Genomic DNA, 7,395 nt, shown 5'->3' on the forward strand with positions numbered 1-7,395 from the left:
AGCGCGTGCGGGGCCGACAATGCGGCCGCTGCGCTGCTGCTGCTGCTGTTAACGGCCGGCGGCTGGGCCGTTTTTTCAGAAAATTAGATTTTTCAATTTCTACACATTTTCTGAAAAAATTAATTACGTGCATTGGATGTACGAGGTTTAACTAATTAATTTAGTTTATTTGCGTGCATTGAATGCACGAGGCTTAATTAATTAATTTGTCTTATTTGCGTGCATTGGATGCACGAGGCTTAATTAATTAATTTAGTTTATTTGCGTGCATTAGATGCACGAGGCTTGATAATCTATTTGAGTTACAAATTTTAAGCTTATTATTTTCTACGTATAATTGTTTGTCGTTGTGTTCACTTCTTGTCTAGCATGATTAATTGTTATTATGTGCTAGAATGAATGTGTATGGATGATCACGGAGCCCTAGACCGCATGTATGTCTTTTAATTTTTATTTGGAGCCGTCTGCTCTTATGATTTATCTTCTCCCTCCTCCTCGTTTTTAGTCTTGGAATAATAAGGCTTGCTATCTCCATCCTAATGTACTCTGCCCGACTTCTGATTGGAGTTTCTTTTAAATTGTAATGGGAGTAGTATAAAATATTTTTGGTGAGATGTTTATTTTTAAGCAAGTCCATGAAGAAGAAGGTCTATGGAGAAGAAGTCCCACGAAGGAGGAGGCCCACGGAGATGGCGGCCAATGGTGATATCACAAGACCTATAAATATGTTGATGGGTAATATTACTTTGTAATAGCATAAGGCGACTTTAGACAGACCATAGACTTACTGCAACTCACTGCGGGCTCAGTGAGTCGCATAGGTTGGGCTCGTGATCATACAACAGGGGTATGCTAAGTTTTATTGCATGCGATGCTTTTATTTAATGCCTTAATATTTGATATTCATGCATGCAATATTTATATGGGATGAGATCTTGGTCAAACAACTCATAATTATCTCTCACTTGGTTGGACCAAATTGAAGTGTTAGGGGCCCAAAATGGACTTGCATCAAAATGATTAATCTGTCCAAGATTTTTATCCACAATAATGTGGTGAGGAAGCTGCTACTACCTAAGTGTGGTCTCATGAGTCGTGGCATATTTGGACTAGAGGCAAGCTGCACTATTATTGTGAACAAAGAAACACGCTCAATGTTTCCCTATCTCAGAGTCGTCGGGGGCGACAGTTGAGGTGTAATTTGATCGATAGGTTGAACCCAACACTTAACAAATATTAAGCCTATAAATGGACTTGAATCAAAATAGCATTTCGATTTGTCTAGGCCTTCAATCCATAGCAATATCATGAGGAAGCTACTGCTATCCAAATGTGGTCTCATAAGTCGTGGCACATTTGGAATAGTAGGCAAGCTGTATTATTGTTCTGAACAAAGGAATACGCTCGTTGTTTTCCTGTCTCATGAGTCATGGGGAGCGACAATTGAGGTATGATTTGGTTGATGGGTCGGGCTTAACACCGAGTACCATGATTCGCTTGGAGTCCTCAAGATCATGTGAAGAGGTGAGGCAAAATATCTTGAGAATCTCATGGGATGATAATAGTATTGGATAACTACCATGAGGCTTTTGCCATGTGAATCGTAAAAGCAGGACATGACAAATTCACTTGTGGATCCCAAGCCCACTAGAAAAGGATTTTCAAAAATCCCACTTGACAGTGATGTGATTTTGTAGAAATAGTGGGAGGCGTTAACGACTAAAAGGTCGAGTCTTATCTGTTTCTGTCATTCATGAGCGGTATGACAGGGTGAACATTGTTGGTTCAATAAAAGTTCCACATAAATTATTTTATGTAGCGTCGAACAGGCATACTGGATATGCAGCGACGGAAGCATTTTTGAAGCCAAGATGACTGAGGATCGTCTGTACATAAACATGGGGTTGAGATGCTATCCCTTGTGGAAGAGCTTGGTAACCTCAATGTGGATCTTGAAAAGAGATGTGCATTGACATGATCCTTTTAGGTCCCTTCATCCCTCCTTCTACCTATTTGTCATAAACTCTAAATGGGATTGAGAAAACCATCTTATGAGTTGATAAAATGATTGGACCAATACGAGGCAACGATTGAAGAATCTAAATCGTCGGTTTTGGATTTGGAGGCTTCAACCTCAAAAGTGTAAGGCAAGGGAGCCAGACGCCGAATGAGAAAGAAGGATGAAGCAAAGTTAGCCGCTACAAGAGCTTTGAGCACTCCTATCGCCTTGATGGGTGAGGAAAAATGGAATAATAGTTCGGCAGTCAAAGTTTGGTTGTGATGTTTGTATGAAATTGCCAAAGGGCATTGGAAGAGGGAGTGTCACCCAACTATGGTATTTGTTGTGCAAACATGATTAATATTCTTATTCCCAAGTGTTGGGCACTTGCTCTCGAAACGCATTTCTACAAATGGTTTGTAGAAATGAAAGAGGAATAGAACGCTAAGTCAAGTAGTCTTAAAGCTAAGGAATGGTTGGGTTATTACTGGAAGGCAATAAGACTAAGTAAACTTAGTTTTTAGTATTCATGTTGAAATAGTATACAATTACGTAACCCAACGTGTCAAGTCATTAGTCAATTGTTGGATAATTTAGACTAGAAGCTTGATCAATAAAAGATTCTTTTGAGTCTGCTGAGTTATTAAATTATCGTACTGCATAATTGGACTATGCATGCCCAAAACAAATGGCCAAACGGATGGTCAAGAATATAACTTACGGAGAATGACATGCATGAGTTAGGCTATATCACTCTAGTTAGGATGAGTTTGTTGGTGGATTCAAAGAGTTTAGCAATAGATAATTTGAGTTTATTGACTTATGAATTCTTTCTAAGAAGGAAGAAACCTATTAAAGCACTTTATGGGACACAGAATGCTTGTAAAAAAGGATTTATTGGATTGAATCCAAAATAGACATCTGTAAGTTACTAAATACGCAAATACCAGTAGAAGATTCACAAGTCTAAGATTTCTGGGATGTTCGGAGAAATTAGACTTGAGGTAGAAAACCAAACTAGTTATGGAGACAAACCCTTCGATGGGATCAAGGTGGTGCGTATTGAGTGGGAGTTCTTGAAGCATCCAAAATGAGAATGAAATTCTCATTCAATGAAATTCCTCTGGAAGAGACGATGTTGAACTATCTCTGGTAAGGAAGAAACCAAGACCTGAATTGGACATGGTTCGATCGGTGCTCCACTGAATTAGTTGGGCCGTCTAGATGTGGACTATCGAAAAATTGTCTAATTGTAAAAAGTGGAAATTTTTTAAGTCATAGTCCAGACACCATATTTGATATGGATTGGCAAACCTGTGTCTTACAAAAGTGTTGAGCGTGAGGAAATATCCTGCGTACGTCAAAGGACTAGTGGGAGGAAAATTAGGCTCGGAGTCTAATTTATACAGGTTAGTTATGGAACAATGCAAACAACCTGTGCCGTACAAAATTCTTGAGTATGAGGAATGGTCCTGCATGCGTCAAAGGACTAGTGGGAGGAAAGTTAGACTCAGAGTCTAATTTATACAGGTTTATTGTGGAATAATGCAAACATCACTTGTAATTAAAACTTTAACTGACTATGTCTTAGTTCTCCAAATGACGATAAAAAAACTCCGGTTATCCAAGAGGTAAGTGTTTCTGAAATTGGACAAGGAGAAGCGATCTAGGACATCGATTTGGATAAATGACCTGGAGCCATAAAATTCCGGTATGGAGTTCAAACTGGGTTTCAACGTCCCACATACTTGTTTTGACAAGATCGTGAGGTACATGACTTTGTCAAGAACAAGATAGAAGGTTCGTGGGAGCTCAATTGTGTTCCACTTGCTAAAACTTCTTTGATCATTTGGAATGATAGAAAGATGTTTTAGAAATCTAAAGCACAAAATTTATTCATAAAATTCTCCATAATAGGAATTGGATTACTACCTAGGGATAAGTTTTCCAAAATTCAATCATGGTAGACTGATGAGGACTGTAGATGTTTGATATCCCATACATCTTTACAATAAGCAGCATGAATGCTATTCGGTGCACTGAAATCAATGTTGCTTATGCATTTTAGGCATAATAACAGATATCGAGTGTGCACCGAAGAGGCAACAAATAGCTGTTGAGGGGCTATCTTTAATACCTGGTTAAAGATTGAAGAAGAGCCCTTGACACACATAATTAGAGAGTTGATTCTAGAAGGCTATAGCGATAGTAGCTTCCAAGATCATATGAATACTATTTAATCTCAAAACAAACGTACATTCGAGATTTATGATAATGTTGTAACATTTGAAGGGTTCTAAGTGGAATACCACAAGGAATCTTATCATGAAAAATTGAATGAGTGGCAATTTTAAAGTTACATTGAAAAACGGTTGAGACTGTAAAACAACGCCCAATTGTTGGGTGTGCTACATAGCATAGCCGCGCCAGTAGTCACCTTGGAGGATGGCAACTGGACTATGGGACAAGGTAAAAGGCTCGAGATCTTATCAGAGGTCTAAGAAAAATCTTAGACTCCATTATCTCCTTGGAGCGATGATAGGAAAGATGTAGCATGCGGTTGGACAGCAAGACATCGACAGAAATGAAATGTAGAACCATTAGACCTAGCGATATTGTAGATGTTGTCCTCATGAATGTGGTAAGAATTCGTCTTCAACACACGTATCTATTGTGCTTACCAGATTACGTCAAGCACTGCTTGGACGTCAGAACAGATGCCCACAGACTACTTCAACAACTGTGCAATAGTTGGACTGCGCATTGGATGGCAGTCATGAAACCAACTGTTTAAGGTTAGGTCTGAACTACTCCAGGTCGAGGACCTCGAGACTATGCACGAGAATCCTACTAAGATTGGCATTAAGAGTCGCATTCATTGGATGAGTTCAGTGTTTCATCGACGACAAACGTGGGATGTCTATGCGATCTAATGGGTCGATCGGCTAGGTGTTGAATTGACTGAACTAACTCGATGGGATCTTCATATGGAATCCTTGGAGGCTTGGTCGGTATGACTTCAACCCCAGCTCCGATAGTAGGGAAGTGGTCCACAGACTTGAGGAATCACGGCAGTCACGTACATACGATGACTGTATTTTAGATTTGTGCGAGAAGCGATCGTGTCGTAGATATGGTTATCATAAACCTTATCCAGTGCAATAAAAGTATGTAGCGAGGACGCTGAGCTCCAAGAAGAGGATCAATTCCCTATCAAAACGTGACAGAGGTATCTCCTATGCAGTTGGAGATGCGTCTATGCTCTATAAAACTGTGGCCATAGTCAATGGTCAAATAGGAAGAAGAAGTTCCTATGTCGAGCAATTTGGTGTATCGCGATCTCAAGTATTAAGCATAGACGCATAGTTCAGGATGGTAGCTGACGCCCAATTCCATGCCCTAGAGTAAGGCCGGGAGACGGAAGATGGAAAAACCATATCCGTATGGACACGGGAGCTTAAAAGTTCACATAAAAATTCGCCTAGTCTCTAGTGCCATGGACAGTTTCTAGACGACCACCAATGGTGATGGGCTTTCTTGATCAAGGGTTGATCGAGAATTATTAATTAAATTAAATTTAATTAATAATACTGTTGGACATTAGCCCAAGTCTAGTTGAAAGGCAAACCTAAAGAGTCACACAGAAATCACGGAGAAGCGACGAGGAATTAATTGAGAATTAATTCCATAAGCAATTGGATTACTTATATATTAGAGGGATCCATTGGATGGATAAGCCTAAGGATAAACTGATTGGATTAGTTTATATTGTGCTTGCCCTTATTATTTCATAAGTTGGACTTATTATTTAATAAAAGGTTATTAGGCTCATGTATTTAATTGGATTAAATATATGATGAACTTAATTAGATGAGTTTTAATTAAATTGAATTTAATTAATTGGGCCTTTTATTTTAATTATTTAAAATCGACACAAGCATATTAATTAAGTTAGTGGAAATTGTTAGAAAAGAAAATTATTGACTAACAAATTCATTTTCTGAAAGTGTCATGTTATTCATCTTTTATTTGGAATAAATGATTTTATTACTTTATGGATCGTTAAATGAAGCTAGACATATTATAATGCATCCATTCAAGGTATATATATGTGTATTAGTCATTCGGAATGACTAATGAATGAATACACACACAGACCCAAAAAAAAAATTTCCTCTCCACTTATTCCACCATTCGGCGGCCCCTTCCTCTCATACACATTTGGTGTGTTTTCTTCTTTATTTTCTTCTAGCAAAAAGAACTGTGGGATCCCAATTCCGTTGTGGTGTGGACGCAACTTTAGAGGACTTCTACGTTGAAGCCTTGCGTAAATGGATCAAAACGAATGTGTTTCTAAGTAAATCAAAGAAAGAGGTAATTCTTGCTTTACGTTTTTGTTCCTCTTCCTTTTCATTCCACCTATAGCCCTGTTAATTTTATTGTCGTTTAATTTATTAAGTACATCGAACGCCAGGAAACTCCAAATGTATACCCCTTGGAATTATGGTTTCGTTGCGATTTCGTTTTAATTTACGCAATTTATTTTAACTGCTTCTACTTGCGCATTCCCGGGCTGATCCACTCGCACCTTGCGGTGCCCTTCAGCGTGAACGCATCTGCAAGTGCATAAGAAATACCTCTGTCGTATACTGACAGGGGATGAATCTTCTTCTTGAAACTCAACGTACTCGTTACAGACTTTGACTGCATTGGACATGGCTTATAATGATTATATTTTTTATACAATCATCTCTCACTAGATTCAACATAAATTATCTTGTGCATGTGATAGCCATGGTTCTTGAAAACTAAGGACTACTCCTTACTATCACAGTCGGGGAACTCTGGTCATACCGACTAGGCCTCCAAGACTTCTATACGAAAATTTCCCCACGAGTCAGTTCAGTTAGCTAACTACTTTGTCAACTAACCTAATGAAATTGCAAAGACGTCCAACCTCCATCGCTGATAAAAGTGAAAGAATCGGTGTGGTCCGAGAACGCGGCGGAAGCGTGAATTAGAAAAGATTAAAACTAGTTCAAAAGAGTGTTCACTTTGAAATTATGGGGTATTCGTTATTTGTCAAAATCATAAAACAAACATATAAACATGCTAGACATGTGACTAGAGGATGAAACAAAAGGCACAGAAATAGAACATGAAACTTTACCTTTTAGTTTTTTAGATTAGCAGCAACATGCGTTGTTTCCCTTTTCATTCGTATTTCGTTCACTTTAGGATCAATAACCCCTAATTTGACCACACCACACTATAAAATAGATATAGTTCTTTTTTTATTGATAGATAGAACAAAGAACAAGAAGAAAAAACAACTCCAAACAAACACTATTGGTTAGTGCTTTTGGTCTGTTTTATGTTCTAACTTAAATCAAATT

The sequence above is a fragment of the Sesamum indicum genome, linkage group LG8 (genome assembly GCF_000512975.1).
Source record: "Sesamum indicum cultivar Zhongzhi No. 13 linkage group LG8, S_indicum_v1.0, whole genome shotgun sequence".
NCBI classification, from domain to species: Eukaryota; Viridiplantae; Streptophyta; class Magnoliopsida; order Lamiales; family Pedaliaceae; genus Sesamum; species Sesamum indicum.